Source organism: Trachypithecus francoisi, unplaced genomic scaffold (genome assembly GCF_009764315.1).
Source record: "Trachypithecus francoisi isolate TF-2019V2 unplaced genomic scaffold, Tfra_2.0 Lachesis_group1, whole genome shotgun sequence".
Taxonomy (NCBI): domain Eukaryota; kingdom Metazoa; phylum Chordata; class Mammalia; order Primates; family Cercopithecidae; genus Trachypithecus; species Trachypithecus francoisi.
The window spans coordinates 23,953,669-23,973,341 of NW_022681454.1; positions in this window are offsets into that span (position 1 = coordinate 23,953,669).

Below are 19,673 nucleotides of genomic sequence, written 5' to 3' on the forward strand. Positions count from 1 at the left end.
TGCATTTTTGGGGGGATTCTTTGGGTGATTAAGTAGATAGAAAGTTCTACTATCAATTGTATACTTTTCTGAATTTTCTAGCCATGTTCATATGTTACTTAAAAAAAGTCCAATGGGCTATTCTGAGTGGTAAGATAATTGGTCTCTTGTGGCTCTTTTCTCTATATTCATCTCTATTAAAATAAACTAATACATTTTATTTAAGAGGAACTTACACAAAGCAATACATGATGCAGGTTGATAATTTTGAAATAGAGGAAAGCATAAAAAACAGAACTCAAGTCATCTATATTCTCCCTATCAGATACAATAATCATTATCAACGTTTTAGTAAAGTTTCCTTCAGTCTTTTTTCCCTCCGTCTATAAAATGTCTACTTTAATGAAAATAGAGTGATATTTTATGTTCAATTTTGTACTCTGTTTCCGTTACTTAATAAGATATTACAAGTGTTTTCCCTGCCACTAAATATTCTTCAAACAATGTAGGTTGTAATGGATACATAATAGCCTATATATATATACATTTACAGTAGATAGTCACAATGGTGATACTAGTAGTTAAGCCTTTATTTACAGTGTATCAAGCAGGGCCTTTGACTTCTATTGTCTCCTTTCATCCTTCCAACACACCCATAAATAATGTTATAATTCCCATTTTATAGATGAGGAAGTAGAGGCTCAGCGAGCTATGTTTGTAACTGGCCCAAGGTCCCAAAGCTAGTCACGTAGCTAAGCCAGGTCTCAAACACACATCTATTATTTTAGCTACTCTTAAGTAAAACACAGTAGAACCACCCCCAAAACAATTATTTATCCAATCCACTATTGTTGGACATAAGACTGCTTGAAAATTTTGCCATCTTAAATACCACTGTGATGATTATCCTTGCACATACAGTTTTGGCCACATCTCAGAATTCCTTGCTTACGTTGAATTCCTAAAAGTGGAACTGGGTCAAAATGAGAGAACATCTTTTATCTTCTTGCAACATATTGCCAGAGAGAACCAGACCCTTTTGCAGGCCTGCTTTGGAGCTTTAGGCAAACTCTCCAAATGGGAATGGTAACTCTGCAGGAACTATGGACTGCAGCAATCATGGCTCTCCTGGGCTGAGGATTGAACTGGGGCTCATTGACATTGACCTCTAAATGATGTCACTCAAGTCACACCTGGATCGCAGAGAGTTTTATCGAATTTCCTTGCAATGCTATTATGCTCCGTAAACACAGTCAGGCAGACGCAGTGACCACGGGCCCCTATTACATCAGGTAAGTGCACATCCTGCTACATGCCTCCTCTCATTTCTATTATTTCAAATGTCAAATGCACTTTGCCTCAAGTCTTCTTGGCCTTTAATTTTTAAATCCACATGCACTTAATTTATTTATTGGATTTCTATGGGACTTGAGGGGAAATTTAATTCATATACTTCTGCTTCATCTTCACTTAACTCACTTGATGGCTCAAACAGTGTTGTTGGCTCTTTTAAATAAGAATTTTTTTGTGCAGCTTTTTTTTTTTTTTTTCCAGAGGCAGGAAGCTGAGGAGGGAGGATTCTCATTGAAAAAAATTAGAAATTTAGGAAGGAGATGGACTTGGGGAAGGGCAGGCTCCCAGGCATTCATTAAAACATTCTTGCTAGTCAAGAGGTTGCAGAAAGGTACACAGAGTTGGGAAAGCAGTCTCTTTAACTTGGCTTAATTAATTTAATTTAAGAGCTCATCTCTACCACAGGGATATGCCAGGAAGCTCAGGGGCACCTCGAATTTTTTAATTTTCCTATTTAAATTAATTGATGCCATCAGTAACTCCCTAATCTGTCCTCCTTACGAAGATGAGATAATTTAGTAAGTTGAGATAATTCCATTCCAAAGCAGACCAAACTTGATATTTTCTTATGTCATTTCAACCTGACAATGGGTATATTTCAACCTGACGGTGGGAAAATGTATGATGGGTACATTTTCATTAGGTTTCCTTTTCTTAATTTCCTTTTTTCTTATTATGAATATTTTCAAACATTCAGAAAAGTTGAAAGAATCATACCGTGAACACTCAAATGCATAATACCATAATCTTTTTTTTTTATTATTATACTTTAAGTTCTAGGGTACATGTGCACAACGTACAGGTTTGTTACATATGTATACATGTGCCATGTTGGTGTGCTGCACCCATTAACTTGTCATTTACATTAGGTATTTCTCCTAATGCTATCCCTCCCCGCTCCCAACACCATAATCTTACAATGGTTATCATTTTGCCCTATTTGCTTTATATTTTATCAATCCATCTCTCAACCCATCTTAATTTTTAATGCATTTCAAACTAAGTTGCAGACATCAATAAACTTCATTGTTAAACACTTCAGCATACATGTCACTAACTACATTTTCTCTTTCTCTGATAAAATTTATATAAGTAAAATACACATCTCAACTGTACCACTCAATGGGTTTTGACTAATTTGGGTACCCGAGTAAGTCAAATTCCATCAAAATATAAAAAATTTTCATCACTACAGAAACTTTTGCAATTCATTTCTTACCATCCTTTGCCTCAGACAACAATGGAGCTAATATCTGTGACTGCATGTTAGTTTTGCCTGTTCTAAAACTTCATGTAAATGGATTCATATCCTATGAAATATTTCATGTACCTCTCTTCTTGCTCAGCACAATGTCATTGCATCTGTCAGTATTTTTTCGTTTTTTTGCTGCAGAGTAACCTTGATTCTTGATGGCATCCTTTGTTTTTTTTGAGGCGGAGTCTCGCTCTGTCGCCCAGACTGGAGTGCAGTGGCACGATCTCGGCTCACTGCAAGCCCCGCCTCCCGGGTTCACGCCATTCTCCTGCCTCAGCCTCCGGAGTAGCTGGGACTACAGGCGCCCGCCACCTCGCCCCGCTAATTTTTTGTATTTTTAGTAGAGACAGGGTTTCACCGTGTTAGCCAGCATGGTCTGCATCTCCTGACCTCGTGATCCGCCCGCCTCGGCCTCCCAAAGTGCTGTGATTAGAGGCGTGAGCCACCGCGCCCGGCCTTGATGGCATCTTTGAACACTAGTTTAACTAACCCTAAACCCCATCCCAACTCCACACTTTCTCTAACAGGAGCTTATGGTTTCTTATGGCTAAGTCAGATTGTGATGGGCTTTCTGTTACTTGCAGCGGTGAGCCTTCTAGTTAAAACAAGACCCATTTGCGATTGATCTTTCCTGCCTCATGTTATAAATTGGAATTTCTCAGAAACATGTGAAAATAGAAATGAAAGCACCGTTCTGGAAATAATAACCTAGTTAGTGTCTTGCTAGAATGCTATTAAATATGCTATGGGATTATTCTCCTTAATAAAGTAACATTTAGTGAAGAGACTTGCCAGAAAAATGCATGTGGTATTTTAGAAAGAGTCTTTCCCTATTTGAGTTACCTCCCTGTCGCACAGAACCTCACTGGCCTGCACTATATTGAATGTGCTGGGATTCCATTTGTCCTAATGTTACTTCAAATACTTGGGTTGCAGGTCAAGACTAAGATTCCACTGTTCTGCTCAGAAGACCCCTGCACATCCTTTGGATCCTGAGCAGGATGGTCCAAGCCCAGCTGTAGGGTGATGGAGGTGGAGTCGGTCATCCATAGGTGGCGCTCTGCCTCTGAACCACGATCCAGTCACCCTTCCCTATCGAGGTTAAAACTGGCAATTGGCTTACAGGAAGAGCCTGCCTTCTGAAAGGGACAGGAAAGGAGGCTTTAGGTGTTTTCAGTTATGAAGGCTCCTTAGATAGCCCTTGGCTGTAGTCCATTGAGAACTATGTGTAGCCATTCCTAGGGCCTTTTACCTGGAAAGAGTAGTTTTAGGTATCCTAACACCACATGTTACATGACCTGATTGAACAAAAAGATGCTTGGTACATATAAGTGTTAAGAATCCATACTAAAAAGTTTGGGAAAGAAAAATATAGGAACGAAATTGGAAGACTTGATAGAATCTGAATGTTCATTATTGATATCAGAGTAATTTCACTAGGGTAGGAAATAGAATCATTCAGTCCTTTATTTTATTCATTTATTTGGTATTCAACATGGGGGAGGAAATGAACGCAGTATGTAATTTATTCAGAAATGGGTGTTGGAGTCACACTTGGATTTATTTCTACCCGAGCCACTTACTGAACTTCAATTTTTTTTCTTTTTTCCTTCCTTCCTTCCTTCCTTCCTTCCTTCCTTCCTCCTTCCTCTCCTTCTCTCTCTCTTTCTTTCTCTCTTTCTTTCTCTTTGAGATGGAGTCTTGCATTGTTACTCAGGCTGGAGTACAGTGGTGCAATCTCAACTCACTACAACATTTGCCTCCTGGGTTCAAGCAATTCTCCTGCCTCAGCCTCCTGAGTAGCTGGGATTAGAGGCATGTGCCACCATGCCCAGCTAATTTTTGTATTTTTAGTAGGAACGAGGTTTCACCATGTTGGTCAGGATTGTCTTGAACTCCTGACCTCAAGTGATCTGCCTGCCTAGGCCTCCCAAAGTGTTGGGATTATAGGCGTGAGCCACTATGCCCGGCCCAATTATTTTTCATCTGTAAACTGAAGATGAGATACTTAAATCACACAGCATTTCATTCCTTGATGCAACAAGTATTTATTGAGCACCTACGATTTGCCAGACATTGCTCTAGAATATAGGGGCAATGGCAACAAAACAAAGTTGCTGTTCTCCCAGAGCTCTCTGGCAGACCATATTTTCAAAGATGGCTGCACCAGTGTATTCCACACTCTCTCCTTGCAGGGTGACACTGACACACCTCCACAGAGAGGTGTGGCCTGTGTTCCCTCCTCTTGGATCAGAGCAGGCCTGTGGTTATCAGAGAAGTGATACTGCATAACTATTCAAGTTCATCATAAAAGGTGAGGCAGAATTCTCCTGGCCTTCTCTCTTGGGACACATGCCTTGAAATCCCTACATTGATATATAAGAAATCTAGCTACCCTGTAGCTGCTAAGATGGAAAGGTCATAAGGAGAGACCACATAGAGACAGAGAATGATACCCACAGCATCCCAGCTGTTCCAGGCCCCAGCCTTTGATCTTTGTTGAAGGACCCCAGAGATAAGGCATCCCTACTGTGCCTTATCTGAACGTCATGCTATATAATCTATGAGCATAATAAGCAGGGGTTTTATGCCACAGGTTTTGGGGTAATTTGTTATGGCACTCTTATAATCTTTTTGATTAAACTGAAAAAGCTGTATGAAAAAAGCTGTATGCAAGTTGGGCACAAAGATGCTAAGCCAGTAAACAACAAGATATTGTCAAACATGACCACAAAGAACTAAAAATAGGGTGATGTGACTGAGGAAAGGGAGGGAGAGGCAACTCTTGCCAGAAGATTTTCCCCATAGAAATCCTGGCAGAAGAGAGAACATTTGAGCTGCGTTGACTCGAAAATATAAAAAGAAGGGCCAGATTGAATGTTCTGGGGATAGAGGTAATGGTGAATGCAGTAGCCCAGGGAAGGCTGCAGCTGTGCACATTAGAGGAACTAAAAAAATAGCTGGTGCCCCTGGATGACAGAGAGGGGAGAATAACATCTCAGAGCGGACAGGGTCACCTCATATAGGGACTTCTAGGCCAGATCAAGGCTTTGGATTTTTATTTAAGTGTGATGGGAAGCACTGAAAGATTCTTAGCAGTGAAGAGAGATGGTTCCATTTACAAGATACCTTTGGCTATTGCGTGGTGAAGGGATTGAAGGGTAAGAACTGAAGTAGAGATGAATTCAGAGATGACGGTCCGAGTCCAAGTGAGAACAGAAGGCGGCTTGGACTGGCATTGCAATCCATGGATGTATTATAGTGACAAAAACAACAGTAAGTAACATTGCCTGAGTGGTTTCTATGTTCAGGCATTGTTTAAAGTGCATGACATAGATTATATGATTTTATCCTCACAACGACCCTATGATGTAGGTTCCATTATTGTACCAGATGAGAGTTTAAGTACCTCGCCCAATACCACATATTTAGTAAGTGGTACAGAAAGACTCCTAATCCAGGCAGACCCCCACAGTGTGCTTCTTCACTGGATGGAATCCAGCGGGACAATTCAGGGTATTCTGGAGGGGCCAGTTCTTGCTAAGTAATGGGATTTGGAGAAGGGCAAAGAAAGACATCAAGAATGATACCTTGATATTGAATCTTCCCAACAGGAAGAAATGATAAATGCTTGAGATGATGGATATGCTAATTATCCTGATCTGATCACTACACATTATGCATATGGAAACATCACTATGTATTCCATAAATATGTACCATCATCATTTGTCAATTTGAAGAAAGAATGATACCTTGAAGTCTGACATGGATGATTAGGAGGGAGGTGATGCCATCTATTGAGATGGAGACATCTACGGGAGAAACAGGGTCAGGGAGAGGCAAGAATTATAACAATGAACACAGGCCAGGCGCGGTAGCTCACACTTGTAATCCCAGCACTTTGGGAGGCCGAGGTGGGGGGATCATGAGGTCAGGAGGTCGAGACCATCCTGGCTAACGCAGTGAAATCCCATCTCTACTAAAAAAAAAATACAAAAAAATTAGCTGGGTGTGGTGGCGGGTGCCTGTAGTCCTAGCTACTCAGGAGAGTGAGGCAGGAGAATGGCGTGAACCCAGGAGGCAGAGCTTGCAGTGAGCCGAGATCTCACCACTGCACTCCAGCCTGGGCGAGAGAGCAAGACGCCGTCTCAAAAAATAAAAAAAAGAATGAACACATCATAATGAACAATGAATGTAAGAACGAACAATAACAGTGATGCACTGATATTTATTAACATTTACTGTGTGCCTACCATGATGAAGCATGCTGCATATACCAACTCATTTAATTTTGTGATAACCCTAAGAAGTAAGGCACTGTTATTTCCTCATTGTACTGAAGATGGAATTAAGAAGCAGAAAGGCTAAAAAAATGGTCAGAGGTGACAGAGCTAGTAAATTGGGGACTTGGAATTCAGGCTGACTGGCTCCATGCTCGCTGCACACACTGCTTCTTATGAAACAAGCAGGTGTCAATGAAGAACAGTGCCCAGTGCATAGTAGGTGATTAATTAATGGTAGCTGTTATTATTAATATTGTTACTATCCAAATGTGGTTGACATTCTCTGGTGTATATGATATTGTGTTACTAAGAAATAGAACACAATAAATTCTCTCAGGGAAAATGCCACGTCTATGGCAAGTCCAGACCCACACTCATGGAAATTCAAATGATTCAAGACAAACACGGAGCACTACAAAGAAGCCATAGAAGAGATGCCGCAAGGCAGTGTGTGATGAAGTGCAGAAGAAACATATATCTAGCTATACAGATCGTTTCAAACATCCAGAGGAAGAGTAAAACCTTGTGCCAGGATTACTAACACACGTGCTTGCAACAGGACAATTCCTTCTCTATAATTCATTGCCCCCTGTCAGGACCCAAACCAAATGTCAAAGATTGGAATAGTGACATTTACACTGTTTTAATTACCCAGCAAGATTGGTGTTTGTGGACTTGTTAAGTAGTTCCCAAACAAAGCCATGAAATTTAATGGTTTTGCTGTGCAACAAAATTTACCTCCTTCTTTCTTTCTTTCTTTTGGTGGAATGAGGGGAGGGCAGTGGGGACAAATTTTTCCGGTGTAATTGAGACAAATTCCTTGAAGTGTTGGTACAACGAAAATTTAAAACACGAGCTGTTTCTACCTTTTTAGCTCCATGTAACATTGTTTTTTTCACTACAGATCCCAAATGCCAGAGATTCAAAGCAATAAGTCAAGCTATATTTTTGGAAAGTTTTTCATATTTTCTTAAGATTTCTAAAAAACAAAACCCAGAAAATTTAGAAATAGAGAACACTGAAGAAACACACAGATAATCTCACATAATTCCACCACACAACTACTGATTACCTTGATGTGTTTCTTTATACATTTTTACCCCTGTACTTATTTACATGGTTGTAATTCTAGTGTATTCACAAATTTATATCCTGCTTTTATATGTAAATGTTTATCAGTCACATCTTTCTATATCTTCCACATTTTGCTGGGAAAGTTCATTAAGTGAACATACCTTAATTTCTAAACTGTGTAACTAAATCACTTTTAGAATAAGGAATTGAATAAATAAAACAACATATATAAGTTAAATAACATTACTCTTTCCCCTAACATTGAACCCTTGGCAAGGCCTCCTATCTGGGAGTTGAGAGTTCTGTCTCTGGAGTCTGACCTGATTTAAATCTCAGTTCTGCTACTTGCTAGCTGTGTGACTTTGGACAAGTTACTTTACTTAACCTCTCTGAGCTTTAGTTTCTTCACCTACACAGTGTGGATAATGGCGGTGCTTACTCAATGGAATGGGATAATGTGCACTGAAATACTGCAGACCTGTCACATTGTGAACTCTTAATGAAAGCCAGCCATCATTGCTATTATGATGATCATCATCATTATTGTTTAAACTTCCATGTACTTCCAAACATGATATTGGTGGAATGAGCACGGAATTAGAAATCTGAAAAGTTGAGCTTGGCCAGGCATGGTGCCTCACGCCTGTAATCCCAGCACTTTGGGAGGCCAACACCGGTGGATCACTTGAGCTCAGGAGTTTGAGACCAGCCCTGGGCAATATGGTGGAACCATACCTGTACAAATAATATGAAAAAATTAGCCAGGTGTGGTGGTTTGTGCCTGTAGTTCCAGCTACTTGGGAGGCTGAGGTGGGAGAATTGCTTTAGCCCAGAAGGTCGAGGCTGCAGTGAGCTGAGATCACATCACTGTACTCCAACCTGGGCAACAGAGTAAGACCTTGTCTCTTCTCTTCCATATATATGTACATATGAAAGGTTGAGCTCTAGACCTGGTGAGCCACATACTTGTTCCTAGTGTCCTTACCTATAAAATGAAGTGTTAAATACCTGTCTTGTCTCTTTTAAAAATAACTGTGAAAAAGGGGAAAAGCTATGTAAATCCAAGCCCTCATGCACATAAGCATTGCTCCTCATGATCTGAGAGGCACAGTCCGGTGCTTTGTGGCTGGCATTCTCCATGCTGCAGGAGAGCCAGGGGGCGGGGTAGGGGCGGTTTCTGACACCTCTCTGATGGCCAGGCCTCATTACAGAGCCAGCTTTGCTCCTTAGAACAATGCCGGCAGAACACAATACTATGCAAAGGTCGGCAAAGGCGTTCCCGCACACGCTGGGTATCTCCTTTCCTTTCCTTTCCCTTGCCTGGTCAGCAAAGGCATTCCCGCCGCATGCTGGGTATCTCCCTTCCTTTCCTTTCCCTTGCCTGTTCACAGAAGGCTCAGAGCCACATGGTTCTGCTGTGTTAAGGAAATCCATACCTCAGGAGTTTTTTTTTTCTTTTTGCTGTATTCATTTATTTTAGGTAGTCCATCAACGCCATTTGCACTGTTCAGGTTAGAAGTTGTCAGCATTTCCCACTTAGGCTGCTATTTCCAGGGAATGATGATTTGATTGTAACATTTGTTCCAGGCAGCAACGGGCCAAGGAGAGGTCTTAGCTCAAAAGCACCTTCCACCTACTTAAAAGCAACAGCCACCACAGCATACTCCTTATGTGACCAATTTAAAATGATGGAAATCAACAACAACAAAACCTCTGATATTTTGAGTTCTGGAGGACAGAAAGGGTTGTTTTGACAGCAGCGTAAACTTTATGACTGCGGGTCATCAAGAGTTCATTGTCTGCCATTCTGGCATGGGCGTGATTGCAGGAGCTGCCAAAATGTCACTGAGCGCAAATGTGAGCCAGGTGCCTCCTCCGGGGCGGACCAGTTTGTAGGTGTTGCCTCCTCCTTGCCTTTTCTCTTCCTCTCCTGTCTCCTCTCTTCACAGCTGGAAGACGGAATAAGTGGAGAGAGGAGGTCACAATCAGTTCTCCCCTTTTTGGGAGTTTGCCCAGTGAGAAGAGCAGGCTTGGCAGCAGCAAGAGAGAGAAAAGGAGACACATTATTATAACAGGCTGACCCTCCACATTGCACATCATTACACTTATCACCTGAGAAGCCTGTTACGCATGCGGCGAATGATTGATGTTGCGGAGCTCATTCCTTCAAGTGCTATTTATTGAGCGCCTACTAGGCTTCTTGTGTTTTGTGTCTGGCTGGGTACGTGAAGTTGAACAAAGACATGCTGTCTCTTCCCAGAGAACCGCAGCTAATGCGAAGACAGTCAAAAGTGAATGTGCAATTACACACCAGGCTTAGGATTCCAAGGAGGTGCCAGATGGGGATACAAGGGGCATCATTTGGACCGTCAGGATAGAGAAGCCCTCCCAGAGGAAGCGGTGTTTACCTGGAGAAAGGAAGGCGGAGTCAGAGGCTTGGGGAGTGCCTGAAGTATGTGCTTGGGGCATGCACCAGGTGTCTGGAATTTTGTCTCAGCCAGCATACAGTTGGATGTGAGAATCAGAGACCTCTTCAAACAAGCTTAAACTGGAAGGGAGTTTTGTTAAAAACGGGAGGGGGAAGATTTGCTTGAACCCATGGGTAGAAAGCCTGGCTAGAGCTCACAGGGAGTGGACTGGGGAATGAGTGGCTTCTCCCCTTCTCCTTCTGGAAGTGATATGACCAACTGCGTTTTGAGTAGGAATAGGAGTAACCTGGTGCGGATGGGGAGCCATCTAGGCCTGGGTGGCAGCCTACAGGAAGAGTCAAGGCAACAGGACCCTGTGCGGGAACTCTAAGGACTTAGCATGGCTATTGAGCTGGAGCCTAGGATGCCTGTGTACCAAGCCGAGGAAGCGGGTGATAGTGGAGTGAAGCTGCAGGAAGGTTAGCAGGGGCCACATCATAAAATGCCTGTATGCTCAGCTGAGATGTTTGCTCTTGGCCCTGAAGGTTAAGAGTCCATGAAGGAAAGTGAAATAATCTGGTAAAGATTGCATGTGGAGGATGAGGGGCGGCTGGAGGCAGGGAGACCCAGGAAGAGACCTTTCTCCATCAGGGTTTGAGACAAGCATCTGCTATTTGTTTGAGCCACCCGGCATCTGGATGCACTTCTTGTTTATTTGGGGGGATTTCTCACTTCATGAGTATTGATGTGGGGTAAAGACGGCCTCCCCTGCTAGAAGCTGCAAAGACAAACATTCACTTTCTCAGCCTCCCTCATAGCTAGGACACAGCCATGTAACCTTAGCTTGGCCAATCAGAAGGTCCTATGTGACGTTTTAATTAATCTCTCTCTTCTCCTCTTCTTCTCTTTCCTCTTCCTCCTCTTCCTCTTCCTCCCCCTCCTTCTTCTCCTTTTGCCCTTCTTCTTTCTCTTACCCCACCTCTTCCTCTCCACTTCCTCCTCCTCCCCTTCTTCTTCCTCTTCTCTCTATCCCTCCCTATCCCTCTCTCTCTCCTTCTCCCTCTTCCTCTTTCTCTTTCCCTCCTCCCCTTGCACTCCAGCTCTCTCTTCCTCCCTGTGTTTCCCTTTCTCTCACTCTATTTCGTGCAATGGAGGCTGCAGACACTGAGAATGCAGTAGTGCAGACTGTAGTATCCATGCATGTGGTGGTGGCTGCTGTTTCTTCTGTTTCTGATCAGGCCTTCACCCTGGAGTTGGTCATCCTTTACCAAATCTTATCCTCAAGCTCATTCTCTAGTACTCCAGTGTCAACTGTGAAATAGTCAATAATCTTATTTATTTATTTATTTCTAAAGATGAGGGTTTGCTATGTTGCCCAGGCTGGTCTTGAGCACCTAGCCTCACCTACTTATGTGCCAGGACAACAGGCCTGAGCCACTGAGCCTCCCCAATAATATTAGTTTTAGACTTAATTTAACTCTGTATACATTTATAGGAAGTCATAAAGATAATACAGGAAGGTTCAATGTACTCCTTACCCAGTTTCCCTCAATGGCTACATTTCAAATGACTGTAGTAAAAACTAGAAAATGGATGTTGGTAAATATGTGTGTATAGTTTTATGTCATCTTATCGCACGTGTAAATTCATGTATTCACCACCACAATCAAGACACCTAACTCTTCTGAGTGCTTCTCACTCCTAAATGGTCATTCTCCCGGCCCCAACCCTCCATTCCCAGCTCATTACAACCACGAATCTGTTTTCAATTTCTACTATTTTATCATTTTGAGGATGTCTTTTCAGTTGCCATCATATAGTATGTGTTCTTTGAAGAATGACTTTACTTTTTACTTTGAGTAATGCTCTTAAGATCCATCCCAACTGTTGTCTATAACAATACTTTATTCCTTTTTGTATAGATGTAGATGTACCACAGTTTCTTTAACCATTTACCTATTGAGGGATACTTTTGTTGTCTCCCGTTTTTGGCTATTGCAAATAGTGCTGCTATGAACAATCATGTTCAGGTTTTTGTGCAGTTACGGGTTTTCATAACTCCAGGGTAAATGTCCAACTGTGCAATTACTGGTCGTATGGTAAGTATAGGCTTTGTTTTTCCTATTTTTTTGTTTTTTGAAACTGCTGAACTATTTTCTAGAGTGGATGTGCCATTTTACCCATCTGCAATGCACTAGAAATCCAATTTCTCTGCATCTTTCCCTGCATTTGGTATTGTCACTGTCTTTTATTTTATCTCTTCTAATAGGTGCACAGTGATAGCTCACTGGGGTCTTCATCTGCATTTCTCTAACAGCTGGTGAGGTTGAACATCTTTTCATGTGCTTATTTGCCATCCATATATTCTCTTCATGGCTTTTGCTCATTGTCTAATTGAATTGTTTTTCTTTTAATGACGAGTATTGAAAGTTCTTTGTATATTCTGGAAATGAGATCTCTGTCAGATATGTGGTTTGCAAATATTTTCTCCCAGTCAGTAACTTGTCTTTTACCTCTTAATAAGGTCATTTGTAGGGCAGAATCTCTAAATTTTGATGAAGTTCAATTTATCTATTTTTTATTTTAGGGGTTGTTCTTTTGGTATAATAGCTAAGAACTCTCCACAAAGTCCTAGATATCAAACGTTTTTTCCTATAATATTTTCTAACAGTTGTATAGTTTCACATTTTACATTTAAATAAATGTATAATTCATTGAGTTAACTTTGTATAAGGTGTGAGGTTTAAGTCAAAGTTCTTGGTTTTTTTATTTTTATTTTTATTTTTTATTTTTTTTTGAGGCAGAGTCTCGCTCTGTTGCCAGGCTGTGGCGCGATCTTGGCTCACTGCAACCTCCGCCTACCAGGTTCAAGCGATTCTCCTGCCTCAGCCTCCTGAGTAGCTGGGACTACGGGTGCGCACCACCACACCCAGCTAATTTTTTGTATTTTTAGTAGAGATGGAGTTTCACCATGTTGACCAGGATGGTCTTGATCTCTTGACCTCATGATCCTCCCACCTCAGCCTCCCAAAGTGCAATTTATTTTTTTAAACTGTGAATATCCGATTGCCCTACTACTATTTGTTGAAACGACTATATACTGCCTCAATTAAATTGCTTTTGCATCTTTCTCAAAAATCAAATTTACATGCTTAGAATTGTTCATAGTATTGCCTTATTGTCTTTTTGATGACTGCAGGATCTGTGGTAATATACCAGGCCTCATTTCTGACTTTATTGACTTGTGTCTTCTCTTTTTCTTTGGCAGTCTTACTTGAGATTTGTTAGTGTTATTGATCTTTCCAAACAGTCAGATTTGTTTCATTGATTTTCTCTATTGTTTTTCTGTTTTCAATTTCATTGATTTCTGTTCTTCATTATTTCTTTATTTCAGTTGCTTTTGGTTTATTTTGTTCATTCGTTGTTCTAGTTTCTTGAAGTGGGAACTCAGGTTATTGATTTGAGGCTTTTTCTTTGTATAACACTAAGCATCTAGTGTTATAAATTTCCTTCTCAGCACTGCTTCGGCTATGTCCCATAGACAATTTGTTCAACATATGAACAAAATTCATATATTGAAGTCCTAACTCTTAGTACCTCAAACTGTGACTATATTTGGAGATAAGGTCTTTAAAGAGAAAATAGAGTTAAATAGAAATTATTAGTGTGGGCCCCAAACCAATACTGAGGCCCTTACACGAAGAGAATATTAGAACACACATAAGTACAGAGGGAGGACCACGTGAAGCACAGGGAGAAGGTGGCTATCTATAAGCCAAAGAGACTGGCTGCAAAAGAAATCGATCATGCCAACACCTTGATTTCAAACTTTTAGCCTCCAGAATGGTGAGAAAATAAATTTTGTTATTTAAGCCATCCAGTTTCTGGTACTTTGCTATGACAGTCCTAGCAAACTAATATAACCATATTTTAAGATTTCTTTTTTTCTTGTGATCCGCCTGCCTCGGTCTCCCAAAGTGCTGGGATTATAGGCATAAGCCACTGTGGCTAGCCTGGCCAACATGGTGAAACCCCGTCTCTACTAAAAATGCAAAAATTAGCTGGGCATAGTGGCACTCACCTGTAACCCCAGCTACTCTGAAGGCTAAGGCAGGAGAATTGCTGGAACCCGGGAGGCGGAGGTTGCAGTGAGCCGAGATTGTACCACTGTACTCTAGCCTGGGAGACAGAGCTAGACTCTGTCTCAAAAAAAAAAAATTCCTTTTTATTTTTTTGTTATTGATTTCTAGTTTTATTTCATTGTGGTCGGAGCATATAATGATGTCAATTATTTTAAACGTGTTGAGGGTTTTTTTTTATGGCTCAGGTTATGGTCTACCTTGAGATATGTTCTGTGAGAACTTGAAAATAACACATATTCTGCTGTTTTGAGTTGAATGTTCTATAAATAATCATTAGACCTGATGCCTTGATGGTATTATTGAGTTCTTCTACAACCTTGCTGATTTTCTGTTTCATTCCTATTAATTTTTGAGAGAGATGTGTTGAAGTCCTCAATTATAATTGTGGATGTGTCCATTTCTCTTTTCAGTGCTACCAGTTCAATATATCAGTATCATGTACTTTGCAGCTTTATTGTTTGGTATATACACATTTAGGATTGCTATGTATTTATCACTGTGTAATGTCCTTCTCTGTCCTCGGAAAATTTATTTGCCCTAAAGTATACTTTATCTGATAACCACTCCTGCATTCTTTGGATTAATACTCACATGGAACACTTTTTCCATGTTGTACTGCCAATTTATGTATATCAATATAGTTGAAGTGGAATTTTTGTGTGTGTATATAATGTATGCATATAGTTCTGTTACTTTTTTTATCCACTCTTTCATTCTCCATCTTTTAATTGGTATATTTAGAACACTTACATTTAATGTAATTACTGACATTTTAGGGCTTAAGTCTGCCTTTTGATTTTTTGTTTTCTGTTTGTTTTCTGTTTTTTTCCTTGTTTGTCCATTTTATTTTTCTTGCCTTCCTTTGGATTACTTAAACATTTTAGAATTTTATTTTCATTGATCCATAATATTTTGGGTATATCTTTTGTGTAGCTTTTAAAAAGTTGCTCTAGGGACTACATTATATAAACATAACTTATCAAAATGTACTGGTGTTGATGTTTTACCAGTTGCGTGAAGTATAAAATCCTTACTTACCTTTATGTCTCTTCACTTTCCTCCATTACCAATAATTCTTAAATATTTCCTCTACATACATTGAGAACCACACTAGTCTGTTATAATTTTTGCATTAAACTTCAAACATAATTTAGAAAACTTAAAGAAAGTCTATTGTATTCACACATATTTTTACTCTTACAGTGTTCTTTCTTCTCTCTAATGTTCTAAAGTCCTTCTATTGTCATTTCTTTTCTGTTTACAGAACTTCCTTTAGCCATCTTTTTTAGGGTAGGTTGGCTAATGACCAATTCTCAGTTTTATTTCATCTGGGAATGTATTGAGTTCCCCTTTATTCCTGAAAGATATTTTCCCTGAATGTAGAATTCTGGGTTGACAGTTCTTTTCTTTCAACAACACTTGAAAAATGTGAGGCAGATGAAGTGGCTCACACCTGTAATCCCAGGAATTTGGGAGATCAAGACAAAGGGGATTGCTTGAGCCCAGGAGTTTGAGACCAGCCTGAACAACATAGTGAGATCCTATCTCTATAAAAATAAAAAATGAAAAAAAATTTTTTTTTTTTTTTTGAGACGGAGTCTCGCTCTGTCGCCCAGGCTGGAGTATAGTGGCCGGATCTCAGCTCACTGCAAGCTCCGCCTCCCGGGTTTACGCCATTCTCCTGCCTCAGCCTCCCGAGTAGCTGGGACTACAGGCGCCCGCCACCTCGCCCGACTAGTGTTTTTGTATTTTTTAGTAGAGACGGGGTTTCACCGTGTTAGCCAGGATGGTCTCGATCTCCTGACCTCTTGATCCGCCCGTCTTGGCCTCCCAAAGTGCTGGGATTACAGGCTTGAGCCACCGCGCCAGGCCTGATAATTTTTTTAAAAAGGAAAATTTTCCACTTCCTTCTGGCCTGCGTGGTTTCTGATGAGAAATCCGTTGACATTTGAATTGTTTTTCTTTTCTTTTTTTTTTTTTTTGAGATGGAGTCTGGCTCTGTCTCCCAGGCTGGAGTGCAGTGGCCGGATCTCAGCTCACTGCAATCTCCGCCTCCCGGGTGTACACCATTCTCCAGCCTCAGCCTCCGGAGTAGCTGGGACTACAGGCGCCCGCCACCTCGCCCGGCTAGTTTTTTTTTTGTATTTTTAGTAGAGACGGGGTTTCACCGTGTTAGCCAGGATGGTCTCGATCTCCTGACCTCGTGATCCGCCCGTCTCGGCCTCCCAAAGTGCTGGGATTACAGGCTTGAGCCACCGCGCCCGGCCCACCTTGAATTGTTTTTCTACTGTAGGTAATGTCATTTCTCTCGGACTGCCTTCAAAATCGCTTTTTGTCTTTAGTTTTCAGAACTTTACTCTAGGGTATCTTACAGTGAACTTTTAAATTTTGGTTGTGGTTCACTCGCCCTCTTGAATGTAAGTGTATGTCTTTTGCCAAATTGAGGACATTTTAAGCCATTATTTTTTCAAATATTTTTTCAGCCCTGCACTCTTTTTCTTCTCCCCCTGAAACTCTGATGACCCAAATATTAGATCTTTTGTTATAGTCCCACGGAAAAGTGAGGCTTTGCTCTTTTATTATTTAGTCATTTTCTTCTCTGTTATCAGGTTGGGTAATTTCTATTGTTCTTTCTTCAAGTTCCCTGATTCTTTTCTCAGTCCTCTCCATTCTGTTGTTGAGCCCACCCGCTGAGTTTTAAAATTTTAGTCATTGCCTTTTTTAGTTATAAAAATTTTATTCAGTTCTGTGAGTCTTCTATTTCTGAGACTTTCTTTTTTTTTTGCCAAGTCTTAAAAAATTATTTTAAGCATGCTCGCAATTGCTTGTTGAAACATTTTTGCTTTAAATTCCTTTTCTAATAATTCTAACACACGCCATCTTGGTGTTAATGTCTATTGACTGCCTTTTTAAATTTACTCTGCGCTCTTCCTGATCTTCAGTATGAAGAATGATTTTTTATTGAAGTCTTAATATTTTTGTTTTTATATGATACAACTCTGGATCTATGTATAATAAATATTGGAATTTTGCAGGCCTCCTCTGACTTTGCTCTGCCGAGTGAAAGGGGAGCAGACCTCATTATTGCCAACTGGGGGTGGGAGTCCAGGTTTTTCTCTGAGGGGCTCCATGGCACTGCCAGGTGGAAGGGGCTTTTAGGCTCCTCACTAGGCCCCTGATACCTGGGAGGGGGAGGGGCACATTGTGACTTTCGCTGACACTGTGGGAGAGTGATCTTGTTACTACTGGGTGATGGTGAAAGGATGGGGAAGGGTACCTCATTATGGGTGGGTGGGGGTGAATATTCAGCCTCCTGAATGGCCTCCACCAATACTGCTGGAGAGGAGTCATTACCGCCTGATGCTGAGGGAGATACACATCTTGGCTCTGTACTTGGCTTTCTCTGATACTACCCCAGGAAGGAAGTTGGAGTACCTCACTACAGTCTGGCAAGAGTGAGAGTCTAGGCTATAGGCTTTTGCAGGAAAGGTAAGTGTGGGGCTGCAGGGCTTTTCGTGTGTGTGTGTGTGTTGTGTGTGTGTATGTGTTGTGTGTGTGTGTGTTGTGTGTGTGTGGTGTTTGACTAGGGCGGTTATTGTCTAACATTTTCTGCTATGTTTGGTTTTCCCTGTTCTGGTCATTTGGCAAAAGAAAGCAGGTTTCCTTGGGGATGTTTTTGTCTATACTCATTGACATTTCTGGGTTTCCAATTTCTCCAATATCCAATCTAGGGTATATGAGGCAAAATAAAGCCTATGTCAAAATAAAACCCTTATCACCGTGTCATTCCTTGGATCTCAGGTTTCCTAGACAGTCTATCTTCTTTTTTTCACCTTTTGGAGACTTCTTATGTTTATTCATATAATGTTCAGAGTTTTTAGTCATACTTGATGGGAGGAATAGGGGAAAGTATGTCTATCTTACTGAAAGTGGAGGCAATTCATCATCCTTTAACTCAACCACTTTCAACTTAATCAATCAAAGTCAGCTTCTGTTGTTTAAAACTAAGATCCTGTCTGACATAGAGTTCTTAGTAACAGAAAACCACTCACAGTAGTTTTAGTAAAGCACAACTTATTAGAGGATAGCAGACAAGCCCTAGAATTTCCTGATATTTTTTCCAGCTTTACTGACACAAAATTGACAAGTAAAAATTGTATATATTTAAGGTGTACAAAGTGATGTTTTTATACAGATATAAATTATGAAATGATTACCACAATCAAGCTAATTAACACATTTATTACCTCACATAGTTACCTTTGTGTGTGTGTGTTTTTGTGTGTGTTGAGGACATTTAAGATACACTATCTTAGCAAATTTAAAATATACAATACAGTATTATTAACTATAGTTACCATGCTGTATATGAGATCTCCAGAACTTGTTTATCCCAAATAACTGAAACTTTGTACCCTTTGACCAATATTTTCTCATTTTCCCCAATCTCCAGACCCTGGAAACCACTGTTCTACTCTCTGCCTCTATGAGTTTGACTCAGACTTCATATACAAGTGGTATCATGCAATATTTGTCTTTCTGTGTCTGGCTTACTTCACTTAGCATAATATCCTCCTGATTTATCCACATTGTTGCAAATGATGGGATTTGCTTTTTTAAAAAAGGCTAAATGATACTCTGCTTTTATGTAATGGAGCTTATAGTATAAGTTCTATTATTATTGCAATGTCCCTGTATTAGTTTATTAGTTCTAAGAGTTTTTTTTTTTTTTCTGGTGGAGTCTTTAGGGTTTAGGATACTTGATATAATCTCAATCTTCTTAAATTTACTAAGATTTGTTTTGTGACCTAATATCCTGGAGAATATCCTAATATCCTGGAGAATATTCTGTGGTCAATTGAGAAGAACGTGTGTTCTGATGCTGTTGGATAGAATGTTCTATATATGTCTGTTAGGTCCATTTGGTCAATAATGTTGTTCAAGTCCTCTGTTTACTTATCAATTTTCTGTCTTAATAATCTTAATTAATTTCCACCTTAATAATCTATTCATCATTAGAAGTGGGATATTGAGGTCCCCTCATATCATTGCATTGTTATCTATTTTTCCCTTCAGCTTTGTTAATATTTGCTTTATGTACTTAGATGCTCCAATGTTGGTTGCATATATATTTATAATTGTTATATCCTCTTGATGAATTGGTTCCTTGTCATTAT